We start from the raw sequence: 14648 nt of genomic DNA, 5'->3' as shown, positions 1-14648 counted from the left end.
AGAGAGGGACATTGATGTGAGAAACACCCATTGGCTGCCTCCCGTAGGTGCCCTGTAACCTTTTTGGTGCACAGGACGACTCTCCAACTGAGTGATCAGGCCGGGGCAGTAGGAATAACTCTTTACAAACCCATCTCCCTTTTCATTTTCAAGATTTGCCCCCATTAAAATGAATCTATCTATAATTCTGTTACAAACAATATCTAACAATAAAGTATGCAATACGTCACATGTACTTTGGGGGGAGGGACTGGTCTTGAATTAACACATTATTTTGAGATACATCATTTCAAATTGTCAAATTAGACCATATTTTGTCTTCCCTCACACCTCCTACATCTTCTGTACTTAGAACACTCAATGAATGTACCCATGACGCTGAAACTAGAAGAGAGACACAGGAGGTATGTCTACGAAATAAATTCTATAACATAAATATTTTTCAAAACCAGAATTGCCTTCATTTGAAATTGGTTCTCTATAGAAATTTCCACCTTTTAATGATAGAATATAAAAGAAATAAGAAAAAAAATGTAATGGTAACATGATTTACTGCGTAGTACTTTTTCTCATCTTGTAAGAAAGATTTTCTGTTACCTCAAAATTGTATTTATTCAAATACAAATAATAAATCCCATCATCCACATTATTAAAACACTTTCATATTAGACTAAAATGACTCTTTCAATACTAAGCTCATGTTCTCAAGTAAAATTGTAACAATGGACAACCAAGCATTAAATAGACATTAGTGTAAGGGCATAAAAGAATGGTTTATAGATGCAAATTCAAATGTAATGTAATTATGGTCTTATTTAACTAACCATTAGAATGACTTATATTTTAGTAAAAATGGATACAGAGAAAGTAATGTTTAAGATTTATATCCCTCTTGAGCTCTGAGAAATGTGGCTTGCTTTTTTATTAAAGCATTTCATAAATGTTGAATCTAGCTCTAGATATTTTGCATTTTTCTTCAAGTAATTTAAAGGTAGATTTTTTCAAAAACTGTTTTGTTTCTTTGTCCACTAACAACTCTCTTCTAAGGATTTTAAGTGCAAATATTAGTTATTATTACTCTAACATTTCCCTGATCAAATATAAAAACAACTTCTATTACTCATCACAGCTATATTAAGGGTACACACACAAAACAAAGAATGTGAAAGCTTACTGATTGCTCTGGGAAATAGAACACACTCAGAAGTTTCACTGCATCTTTGGAACATAAAATATCACTTCCTCATTCTTGTAAGTTAATCCATACAGATATCTTGGACACCTTGAGAGTTCAAAGTTAGCATAGACTTGTGTCCATGAATGGGTGTTCAGTTTTACAAAATCTATGTTAGTTTTAAAGAGAACAAGTTGCATGACAACCCCCCCACCCCAAAGCCCTTATAAATAATTAAACTTTTTATGTGTGATAGCATGTTAAATATGTCATTTCTTCTGCTTTTCTCCAGGTCTGAATTTTACTATCAGGATCTTTATTCTTAATACTATTCCAATGCCAATAAAGATTGGTCTGGAGTTGGGCCATCTCATAGATGATGCTGTGAGTGGCATCTCCTGAAGTAATGAATTGCATAATCTGCACAGCCCCATGTTAGGGCCTCTATGATAAGACATAGGCTAACATTTCATAATTTTCTATTTTTATTGAACATGCTGAAATTATGGAAAACATATATGGCCTTAAAAATTTCTAACTGGCCTTCACAAAGATTTAAAAGCTGGATGACAATACAAGGCATTTTGTTAAGTGTTCTTTTAGGTTGTGCTTAACTAGGAAGTACTAGAAAAGTATACTCAAAATTCCAAATACCAAAAGACAAACATCAGAAGTTTCCCCATTTTAATATATGTAACTTTTAAGTTTTAATAACTGAATATTTTAGGGCCAGCAAGTTGTTATAGTAAAACACTAATGAGTAGTTTTGGAACACAAAATGATATTTTAATAATTAACAAAGCTCATTATAATATTTGTGTGAATAGGTACACTTTGCAACATGCTGCCAGTAATATTTTCTATGATTCCATGAGTCAGACAGATGCCTATTTTTTCTTTTAACTGACTTATGAGACATGGCTACTAGGAAGAGACTCCTGATACTGACAGCCAGGATTAAACATCACTTTAATTATTTCCCATTATTGCATTTCTTAAACAGGAAACAAAATTAAATGTAACAAGTCATTTTTTTTTTTTTTGTCATAAGAATGAGTATCTTCGTGAGACTCTTATTTCCAGTTAACTTCTGCATGGCTTCACTTTTTTTTTTTTTTTTTAAATGTTTTATTGATTTTAGAGACAGAGAGAGAGAGGAAGAGAGAGAGAGAAACATTGACCAAAGATCGTACCCAAAACCTGAGTATGTACCCTGACTGGGAACTAAACCAGCAACCTTTAGGTGCACAGGATGACACTCAGCCACCTGAGACACCCTGGCCAGGGCATGGCTTTACTGTCTTATAGGGCTTCCTGCTCAACTCTCGCCTAGTTTCAAAGTTTTCCTATTTCTTTCTTATCAGCTAATGTCCACACTTCTTTTATTCCAGTGATTAAGTAGGTTCAAATTAAATCGTATTTGTACCTTTTTTTCAATTTAGAGTACAAGATCTTTATAATGTATATTTATTTATATACACAGTCTTCTGAGTGTAGTAAATGAGAGATTATGTAGTTCTGTGTTTAAAAGCTCCAGCTCCAGAATAAAGATATAAATTCTTGCTTGGGTTCTTCTCTGGGATATAACTGAACAACTTAACTTCTCTAATGCCTCGGTTTCTTTAAATGTTAATTGATATTGACCATTTTAATACTAATTTTGTGAAGAATAAATGAAATTGCAAATTCCTCACCTCAAGGCATGGTAGAAAGTGGTTACACGACTCAGTCGTCTTATTCATGCCTGTTGACTAATTAATATCTGAGGGTACCTTAATATTAGTATTAGTATATTAGTATATTAGTAATATTAGTATTATTACTAATATTAGTAACATATTCTGTGACATATTATTAGTATATGTTACTAATATTAGTAACATATATTAATATTAGTAACATATTCTGTGACATATTTATAAATTCAAAATTTTTAAATGTGTAAGACGTATAAAACGGAGGTGACCAGGAAATAATGGAAAGTTGTGTCAGCTATATTTCAGAGCTCCTACTGCTCTTTACAAGATAAACAGAGAGGAACGGCATGGCTGCTCCTCTTGGGAGAAGTGCTCTGCTTTCATTAAAGCTGGCTAACACTTCGAGAGCGTAGATTTATGGAGTTCATGCCATTTATATGAGAGGGGGACAGGTCCATTTGGCATAAATCAATTCAGTCAGTCACCTTTGCTGATTGACTCATTATAAATATCACCACAAGCCAAAGGTACATGGCAGAGAATAAATGAAAACCATTGATGAGAGCAGGAATGAAATAAAGAAACTGATTCAAAAAGTTGCACGGATGGACCTGGAGAGGATTATGCTACATGAAATAAGCCAGCTAGAGAAAGACAAGTATCACATTATTTCACTTCTATGTGGAATCTAATGAACAAAATAAACTGATGAACAAAATAGGTCCAGAGGCATGGAAGCATGGAGCAGACTGACAGCTCAGTGGGGAAGGTGGACGGAGAGGATGGGAAGAGATTAACCAAAGAACTTACATGCATATATGCATAACCCATGGACACAGACCACAGTGTGGGGAAGGCCAGGCTGGGGAATGGGGAATATCTGTAATACTGACAACAACCAATAAAAATATATATAAACAAACAAAAACCCAAACCAAAAAGCATTCTATTCCTAAATGTTTATAAATTCATCTAAAAGTGTGATCAGAAAATATCAAGGTAATGAAATGTTTTACATTACAGATTTTCATTTCATGATAGGGATCTTCAGTCAATGATAACATTGCCCTTTTGGAGTGTAACTTCCATCATTCTTGTGACTCAGCCATTTCTCAATAATTAATCCTGAGGTATAGCAAAGAAAAATCCACAAATGTAACACCTTTGGCACTCATCTACTGCCAGCTGTACAAGTTTTTGTTGTTTTCCATGAAATGCCATTTTTACTTGAAAGAATGAGTGATAAACAATTTTTATTTCAGTCTTGAGTATTTGGCAGATTTTTTTTTTCTTTTTCTGAAAAATGAAGGAAATAAACCTGTTGCTTAAAAAAGTGATAGCATTTGTTGTCAATGATAAACTTATAGCTTTCAAGTAAAGATTAGCTCTTCGAAAAACTTGCATACAACATCATTATCCTAACAGCCAATACTTAAAGACTTGAGATTGTTCATGATTTCTTTTAAAAATGATTTTTGATACTATATCACAGAATATGTAATAGGTGGAAGATGTATATAACTCAATGAAGCAGTACTTTCTGAAAGACCATTGCATAGTATTGTTGCTGGAGAAATCAGTGGGTCCAATTTCCCCAACAGGGTGGGAGTGGGGCAGCTCCTGCGATATTTTCAGAAAATGAATTTTCTAAGACTCCCACAGGAGAGTGAATGGTTTTTAAGGGCATGGAATTGTATTTCTTAGGTTATAAAGTGCCATGTTCCTTAACTCAATCCTGAAAAAAGTGTGGCTGTGGCTCCAGTAGAGCCAAAAGTAGAGCCAGTGTCCAACGTGTCTATTCCATAGTGGAAGTGGGTCCAATGTAGCATCAGGCTAGGTTTAGTCCATCAGTTCATTGTGTGGGTCCCACATAGCTGTGGGCCATGTAGGTGAATGCAGGGCACTGTGCCCCCTACAAAAGGAGTCAAGTGCAAGCAGCAATAGAGAGAGGGGTTTCCTTTGTTTAGGAGCTTAAATATAAAATCTTCTGGTTCTTGCAGTGGCCACGCCTACTCTGGCCACTGACTTGTTCCTCAGTGTGGCAGACAGATAAGCATCTTCCCAAGTCACTCAGACCTTACTGGGCATGTGTTTATTGTCCAGTCCCTTCCCCCAGTGATCTGTGGGGAACAAATTTGGAGAATGTTAACTGCAGCTTCCTGGCAAGGCTGTAAATGGCATGCCCATATTATCTAGTCTTTCCCTTATTCCTTTCCTGTTATTTAATAACCAGATTATTAATGGTATTAATATTATAAAATAATGCATTGATAAATGATCTGCTCAAAGTTAAAACAGACCAACATATGTTAGTGTAACAAGGAATCAAAATTTTATTCATGTGGTTTCAGATAAGCCATCATAACTGACCTTAAAAAATTTACCATTTACTATGTTTTTGTGTAGTACTAAAAAGTATCTACAACTATACGAGAAGACTTCAAATACACTTTCCTTTTCCAACTATACATCTGTGTGATGTTGAATTTGCTCTTTGTATTTCAACCAATTAACATATTGCAATAGATTGAATGCAGAAGGAAACATGCAAATCTATTTTCTGTTAAGCCATATCTTAAAGAAATAAAGAAGTACAAACCAATGTCACTTTTCTCATTTTTGTTTTGTTTTAGTAAAAGAACTTATTTTTTTTAAATAATAGTGTTTCCATGTAGCCAGTTCACCTTTATTTTTGAGTAAATGATTAAATACTTTTAAATTCTCATTTTTAATTTCCAATATGTTAAATGTTAGTATACATAACTTATATAAACTAAATCGCTTTGGGGTTTTCAGTAATTTTGAGACTATAAAGGGCTCTTGAGACCAAAACACTTGACAACCATTATGCTAGAGAGATCAATGGGGGAAAGAGTCTGATGCTTTGAAATTTGGCAAGATTCGGTGTTTTACATTGAGGGGTCAGTTGGAGAGGGTGAAGGGTGTTATTCCAGTTAGTAGAGGGAATAATAAATAAAAATAGTTTTATATAACAACCCAGAGTTTAAGACTCAGCAAAGTTCATATTATCAATAGCGTGAACATTTATATTCTGGTTTGCCTGAGATAGTCCAAGTTTATGTCTGTTGTTTTGCAGTGTTTATAATTCGTCTCTACACTCTCAAGAATGACTGACTTTAAATGATAAAGTATATGGTGTTTTTAGGTGTTTTAATGTTTACTAAAAGGACCCTGTAAAATATATTTCTATTTCAGTGCAGATAAGTTGCCTGGTGATGCTAGAGACCTGTTCCTACCAGGATTTAGAATACTATTTCTAATTTTTGAATCAGGTGTAGGATTAAGCTACTTAGAATTAATTTTTTTATTGTAACCTTGCTCTTGATATTAAAGGTACTTTTTAGCTATAAAATTATACAAATTATTTATCATTTATTCTCTTCTTATCCTTCACTTTATAAAAACTTTTTAAATGCAATTTTGATAAATACTCTGGCTTAAAATCAAACAGCATGGAATCAATCTAAATTTTAATCATTAATCATCAGAGTGATCAAGGATGGGATATTTATTTTCCTTAACAATAACTGTCTCATAGGATCATTGTAAGATTAAATGATGGTAGCTAAAGTTTGTGATATCTATGAATGTCAGGAATTATATTTAGGTAGAATGATAAAGGCTAAGAAAGTTTTACATTATTTTGTACCACTTTTTAAATGTGTTAAATTAAAATTTAAAGGCATGTCATTCAGATGAAAATTTGTTTCTATCTACTGCAAAGCAAGAGTGTGGGTGGCAGTGTGCTAACATATTTAATGGGAAAAAGATGATGAGCATCTGTGAATGTCTGTGATAAAAATATGCAAAGAAAGCAGAGTGATTTAATTCAGACCTAAATCTACCAATTTTAATTCACAGAGAGCACAACACTAAAGGCAATCAGTTAATGAGAGCATTCAGAGAAGTAATATTTTTAGTGGTAGCTTGCCTTGAAGAGACATTCTATCTAAAATTGTTGAAGGGTATAATGGCTTGACACATGGCTAGGTCAACATGCGGCAATTTTAAACAGAGTAGACTAGAGTGGAATTATGATCAATTTTAACACATAGGAAATATCTATGTTCTGCTTTAAATGACCTTATTTTAACCAAGTAGAAAAGAAATTAGAAGACCTAGCTGGGTAGTTCAGTTGGTTAGAATGTCAATGGGATACACCAAGCCAAGGTTGCGGGTTCGATCCCTGATCAGGGTGTTACCGGAAAGGAGACATGGCCCTGAGCAGGTGTACCTAGGGCTGGCAGGTAGTATGTGGGTTCTTGACTTCAGGCAGGAAAATTTTCACAACACAAGTCCAGATAACTATGAGGGAACATTTATTAAAGTTGGGAACAATCAAACAAGAAAGGGCTTAGCATAGATGAAGCAACGGGAAAGCCTAGGCTGGGCTGCCCTAGCTCTCTGGGAAGTCAGAGAAAAGGGGCTTTGTGAGCAGGTTCAGGGGACTATCATGCAACAAGCTGTCGCTGCCCATTGCTCCTTAGGTTGCAAGTCTCGGGGAGTCCCTAGAGTTTAGAAGATGCATGCCTGTGGGGAAAAAGTGAGGGAAGAAGAGGGGAAAGGGAATGGTGGGGACTGCTTCCCAGAGGGAGAGCACACACTGGGTTCTTTGTCTTGAGGCTTTATCTCTTTCTCACAGTGGGTAATCTTAGGGAAGGTCACAAGGGAGGGTTTTAGCAGAATATTCATTAGTTTTCTAGGTGCATTCCTCCAGGGTCATGGTCTCCACCAATTGATCAATGTCAGGGCAGGGAGTTGTTAGTCATTGCAGCTGGTCCTGCTGTCACTCACCTGGTTTTGCTGCTTTTCTGGGTCTGGAGCTGAAATACAACTGAGTCTTAGATATTATTTCTAGGGGGGTGACTTTCTGTACCTGCTGTAAATTATTCTGTCAGTTTGTTCAGCTATCTGCCTCAGTTTCCCTATTCCGCTTGTCCTGGCTTACTGGACTGTCTCAAGAACACATACAGGAACCAACCAAAGAAGGAATTAATAAGTGGAACAACAAATCAATGTATCTCTCTCTCTCTCTTCCTCTCTCTCTCTAAAAATCAATCTATCAATACAAGAATTTAAAAAAAAAAAAAAATGGTAGGAGAATTACAGGTATTCCAAGATGTCCTGTTAAGGACCTGAGAGCAAGGATTCATTAAGAGTACTTTCTGAGCCCAGAAGCTATTGTGGAGCATCTTCCATGCTTTAAAGGGAACAGGACCCATGCTTTCTTGACTGGCCAATGTGACCCTGGAATCTAAGTCTAAGGTCAGATTATGGCCTAAATTTTTAAATATTGGGCTGAATTTCCTCAAAAATTAATATAGTTCAAGGATAAGGGTACATGGGACACCTATGATAGGAATAAACTTGTGAACCTGGTAATGTAAAGGGCATCAAAACAAATGCCTGCTTATTTATTTATGACCTACATAACTGAATTGTACAAATCTTAAAGTTAGGTATTCTACTTTATACTTCTTTTATGCTTCCTTTACCCAGATAAGGGTAAAATCATAGAAGAGGAGTTTACTGAATATTTGATTGTGTAGATAACAAAATCTTTCAAGTTGATTTATACTTGGAACAATATTAAAAAGTCTTGCCTTGACCAGTGTGGTTCAGTTGGTTGGAGCATCATCCTGTACACAAAAAGGTCGCAGGTTCTGTTCCCCATTGGGGCACATACCTAGGTTGTGAGCCCTGCTTGGGGCATGTACCAGAAGCAACCGATCAATGTTTCTCTCACATCCATGTCTCTCTCTCTCTGTTCCTCTCAATAAGCACGTCTTGAGGTTAGGATTTAAAAAAAAAAAAAAAAAAGGCTTAGATTTTTAAGACCAATATATTTAACTAAACATATACATGGAATGATCAAATTAAAAATATTATCATATATATTAGCCACACAACCTCTTATTTATCAATTTTTTATTAGTCTTTGCATGACTGTTAGAATATGCCAGAAACATAAACAAGAATAAAATGTGTATATCAGTATTATTATTTGTCAAGATATTTACTCAGAGAAGTAACTGAGTAGGTCCAGCCTATCAGCTCCCATAAAAGGTTGGGAAATTCATGTTTAATTATAACATCTCCACCCTGTTGCCCAACAGAATGAACATTATGACTCACTCATCCTTTAATTCAGTAACTATTTAAAAAGAATGCAGCCATTTTTCCTGAATTCTAATAAAATACTGAGTAATTATCCAGAATGTTTAATGCTAAAAAGCAAGATCTTATCACTACATAATTTTTAATTGAAATTACCGAGGAGCTGACTACCAGACTTTTATCATATTTACTTTTATAAAGTTATGGATAAAGGTACTTACCAAAAGAAAGAAAGAAGAAAAAAATGGCACAGAGAAAAAGAAGCTCGGAGGGAGGGAGAACAAAAATCAAATTATGTAATAAAAATTACTTAAATCTTTAGGGTTAGAGCCAGGGCTAGGGTAAAAAAATAAAAGAAAAACAAGTAAAACATTCTTAAATATTTTTATATTAATAATATATATATTATAAACACTAATATTTAATATACAGATTAGTTAGTTCTAAGGGGAAACATTATATTACATTTTATTTGCCTAAGTTACTGAATATTAAAAAATGTTTTTATTTATGTAAACAAATAAAATAAAACTCATTTTCATTCCCTTGTTTAAATCTGATTGAGGAATATGCCATAGCAGATGAAATATCAAATATTGCGCTAATTATTTAAACATGAATTAAACAGAAAGCAACATACATAATCCCATTACTGAATCACAAAATTTAATCTTTTTTTAATCCTCACAGGAGGATATTTTTTCCGTTGCTTTTCAGGGAATGTGAAAGGGGGAGAGAGAGAGAGAGAGAGACATTGATGTGGGAGACACTCATAGATCAGTTGCCTCCCGTATTTGTCCTGACTGGGGATTAAACCTGAAACCTAGGTTTGTGTCCCAACTGGGATCTGAACCTGAGACTCCATCCGAGTGCTTGCGGCAATGCTCCACCCAACCAACTGAGCCACACCAGCCAGGGCAAAAGTAATTTTAAAACATTTTCTCAAATATTCAAAATATGTATGTCACTAGTTATATCCTATAAAAATCAATTTTCTCTGAAGTGAGCTCTCACAGAATATCATTCATAGTTGTTAACTTTATACATGATCATAATAAATCTTTTTTTTTTATGCATTTTTGCAATCCAGAGCAAATTAGAAGTAGCACCGATGAAGGAATAAGTATAGCTGGTACTGATCAATAAGCACATTAAAGGTAATAATAAATTGCTCCCTCCATGTGTCTGCCTTGTAATTATTTCTCTCATGACAGTTATCTCATTTGCTTACCTACTTGTCCTCTGCATTAGACTGTGAATTCCTTCATATAAGAGTATATCTTATACATTTTTCTCATTTTATATGTAGCGCTTAGCCAGATCCCTGTCAAATTGTGTTCAATATATTTTATTTGAGTAAGTTTTAAATAAATATGCACATTTAAGATGTTAACTGCTAATAGAAAAATCATCCATAATGGCAAATTAACAAATTGCAGAGTTCTTAAAAGCACATTATGCTGTAGAGGTTATAATAACCAGACATAAAGACAAAGAATAGAGGTCTTGTGTCTTTGGTTGTCTGTAGTGTTATAGCTGTGCTATTACTTTATGTGTATAAAGTGAGCTGCTGTTGGTAAGTGGTACAAATGGTCTGCACAGAGACAAGGTGATCTGCCTGACCCAACGAAAGCTACCTTATAAGAGCTGCTGACAAATGGGTCTGCTGGTAATATATTTCATTGGAACTAAAGGACCTTGGAAAGCTGATCCAAGAGACAGACAGGACAGGAGTTTCTTCCTTCCGTCACTGAAATTCCTTGTGTTCATATCCTTATGCCTTAGCTATTTTCTAGATATTTTTACTTATTTATCATTTTTTTAAAAATTACAAACAAGTACGTGTCATATTTGTATGACCTACTTCCTCTTTTTGAATATATGAGTGAGAACAACAGCATTAGCAATATTTCATCTGGCTCTCTCCGTGTTAAAAATACCCTTGTTGTAGGCTGGGTTCTTTAGAGGAGACACAGAGTTGGCATTTGGTGTGCAGGGTATTTTTAGGGATCAACACATAAGAAAGGCATAGAGAAGAAGTAGAATTAGGGAGTAGAAACTGAATTGTAATGTGGGCTCATAAAATACTCATTGGCCAAAACCACCCAGAGAGTAAGTATCATATATAAAGTAGCTAATTTGAGATGAAGTGGCCAGGGGTTTTAGACCCTGCCCTGATCAGTTATTGAATATGGGCCATTTTGAGGAGGAATTGGCCTCAAGTAAGGTGACTTTCAATACTTAAGGCAAACCCAGGAGGAGCTTACTGCTTGAGCAACAAGTCTTTCCTGGAAGGGAAATCTGGCTATACATCTCTTCATCTACAAGAGCCGTGCACAGAGGGAGAAATATAAGTCTGATGTGAGAAACTTATTCTTGCCAGAGAAACATTCTTTTTCTTCTGAAACAAGATACACACACAGATTGAATGGATTAAGTCATTCATTTCTGAGTGCAACACTGGTAGATACGACATTGTAAGCAACCGCCTCCAGTTATATACTAACATGGCCAAATAACACCATAGTTTTCCATAGCTATTTTCTTTCAAACAAGAGTAAGCTAATGAGATCTACTAATTAGTGTATGTTTTAATTTTTTATAAAAGTGCAAATGTGAAATTCAGCTCTAACTATGGCAATTGTTACAAAAGTCAGATATAGTACAGTAATTATCTTGCAACCTCAGGTTTTTCCAGCTCTTCAGAGATTTTTGATGATGTTTCACTTTATAATATTAGAAAAAGTTAATGAATATTATAGCTGCAGGTGTTAGGAAATTACTACTGCAGTTAGAATTGGGTATATTAGGTAAACTAATTTGCTTTTTTATAATCAAATGAAAATGCTGTTAATTCACAAGAAAATGCAACTATATAAAATCAATAATGATTACCTTAAAAAATAAAACTTCCATGATTTGATACAAAGAAAGAGGAAAGAGAAAGAAAGGAAAGAAAGAAGAAAAAGAAGAAAGAAAGAAAGAAAGAAAGAAAGAAAGAAAGAAAGGAAGGAAGGAAGGAAGGAAGGAAGGAAGGAAGGAAGGAAGGAAGGAAGGAAGGAAGGAAGGAAGGAAGGAAGGAAGGAAGGAAGGAAGGAAGGAAGGAAGGAAGAAGAAAGGGAGGGAGGGAGGGAGAGAGGGAGGGAGGGAGGGAGGGAGGGAGGGAGGGAGGGAGGGAGGAAGGAAGAAAGAAGATAGATTTTGATAAGAAAATAAAATATTTCAGCTAGGAGGCAAAATATAATACATGTTAAGTAAATTTTTCACCTTGATCACTGAAAAACACTTAAATAGTATAATATATATACAGTATTTATCTATATTTATTAAAAAATTAAACTCAAGCTTTTAACTTCGTAGTCATTTACATGACTTTGGATGGGGTATAGCTCATCGTAGGGAGCTAGATGCTACTTGATGTAAAGCAGACCGCGCTGGCAGGGCACACTGGCTGGCATCCATTCTGACTGCCCGTTGCTCTCTATATGGAACATCACCTGACTTACAGAATTTAGTAAAAATGTGCTGATAGTCTGCCATACTGACAGCTTGAAATAAGGAATTCTGAATTGTCACAGCATACATTGATCATACACACAAACTATAAAACTCAAATCAAGATTTCTAGTATCAACCCCTCCGGACATTAACATGTCCTATTGTTAGGCAGCAAGTTAGACGTGAGCGGCTGGGCTGGGCCTGTCCTGGGGTCCTGACAGGGGTTGAACCAACGCTGGCTTCAGACTGCGGCTCATGGGGGGCCCAGCAGCCAGCAGGCAGGTTCAGGACCAGCCGTTCCCAGCACTGGCTCAGAGGAAAACGACATGATCTCAGTGAGGCCTCACTGAGCCCTGGGCCAATTATAATAAAATTTGCACTGAGGTTTGAACCCCCACCCCACCCCAGTGGGTTTTTCTGTATGTATTATGGGAAAGGGCATGCCCAGAAGAAATACAGTTATATAACACTTTTCTGTCAGTCATCCCTGAATGCAAATGAAAGTCTCCACCCAGAAAATCCCTCATTTAAACCACATAACCAGAGGTTCGGGACCATTGTCTCTCTCAACTGGCCCACTCCTCACTTGGAGCGTATTTTCAATAAATCCCACTTTGCTTTACTTTCATTTTCATCGACCTTAAATTTTTTCGGCGTTGACAAGAAGAACCGAGGTCACAGCCAGTAACCCCAATAGGTAACAGTACAGATTAAGCCGTAGTATTCATCCTGCTATTATTGCAGTAATAAGTATTACTGTTCTTTTGCTGTTGTTTGTTTGTTTGTTGTTTTTCTGTTATTAATGAGAGAGTATGAGAGAGAGAACATACAACTTTTGTTGGTGGTGGGTAATTTATAATCTACTCTGATGGAGATGGCAATAACAAATAAATATATAGACAGTTATTCGATTTTTCATCAGTCTCCTTAGTATGCCATACATTGCTGTCATATTAATATTAATAAATATAGATTAAATATCACTTCTAGGTAAATGCATTAAAATGGTTTTATGGGATAGAGAATAAAATCTGAGCTTCTTAATTTTATGTAAATTTATAAAATTATTTGGTATAAATCAGATTCTCATGTATCAACAAATGGAATAAATAGTTCATTTTTCCCAGAATATAATATATGCTTTCCTGCCTTTTTGTCTTTTCCATGCGATTTATTTTATGTGCATTTAACTGTTCCAACATTGAGTTTCTCTTTACTCTTCCAACCTTAATTATTCTTCCAGAGCCAGCAGAAATGTTACTTATTTTATGAAGATTTGCTGATCTCTCAGTTGATAATATTTTCTTACAACTTTAAACATCCAACCCATTTGTACTCTTGTACTGTCTACACTAAATATGTTTTGTGAGTCATCTTTCTTACAGAATATAAACTCCATATTGGCATGAACAACATATTTTCAAATTTTGTTTCCCACATAGCAACAGCACACTGCCCACTGTGAGCCCTTAATAGATATTTATTAGAGGAATATGTCTATTATCCACAAGCACTGAATAACTGTTGTGATATATGACCTGAAATTTAAACTCATATTCACTTATATACAGTGTTATATGATATTTGATGTAAACTAACCATTAATTATATATTTCTTGGAAAAGACAGAGCTAATATGTACATCTGCCTATATACTGCATCTGTAATAGACATATTATCTTTAGACCTAACAGTCACAGTATCCTTAAATATTCTTATATTTATGGTTCTTTACAACATAGTAATGCAATTAACAGGTCACAAATATCCATAACCCAAATAATACAATGTACATAAATAACAAAAAGAACAGTATCTTGAAATCATTACATTTAAAATATTTTGGGCATTGAAATATGAAACTAAAAATGGCCTAGTCCCTGAGTACCTGGAATAAAAGATCATTGATAAAGGAATATATGTTTTCATAAGGTAAACATTTTGTAAATGAACAAGCAAAAAATAATGAGAATGAATTAATGACTATATTCATTTAGAACCTAATTGTTTTCAGAATTGTTTTAACCCAAAATCCACTTAAAAATTAAAACAGTACCATAAACTTTTGGGGGGAGTTTACATAGTTTGAAATCTGCAAATCTTTGAGAGGGAATTATAATATATACATCTGTATATACATG

The sequence above is a fragment of the Miniopterus schreibersii genome (genome assembly GCF_964146895.1).
Source record: "Miniopterus schreibersii genome assembly, chromosome: 5".
In the NCBI taxonomy this organism is placed as follows: Eukaryota; Metazoa; Chordata; class Mammalia; order Chiroptera; family Miniopteridae; genus Miniopterus; species Miniopterus schreibersii.
The sequence above is the reverse complement of the archived record's forward strand: the minus strand, read 5'-3'. Positions refer to the sequence as shown.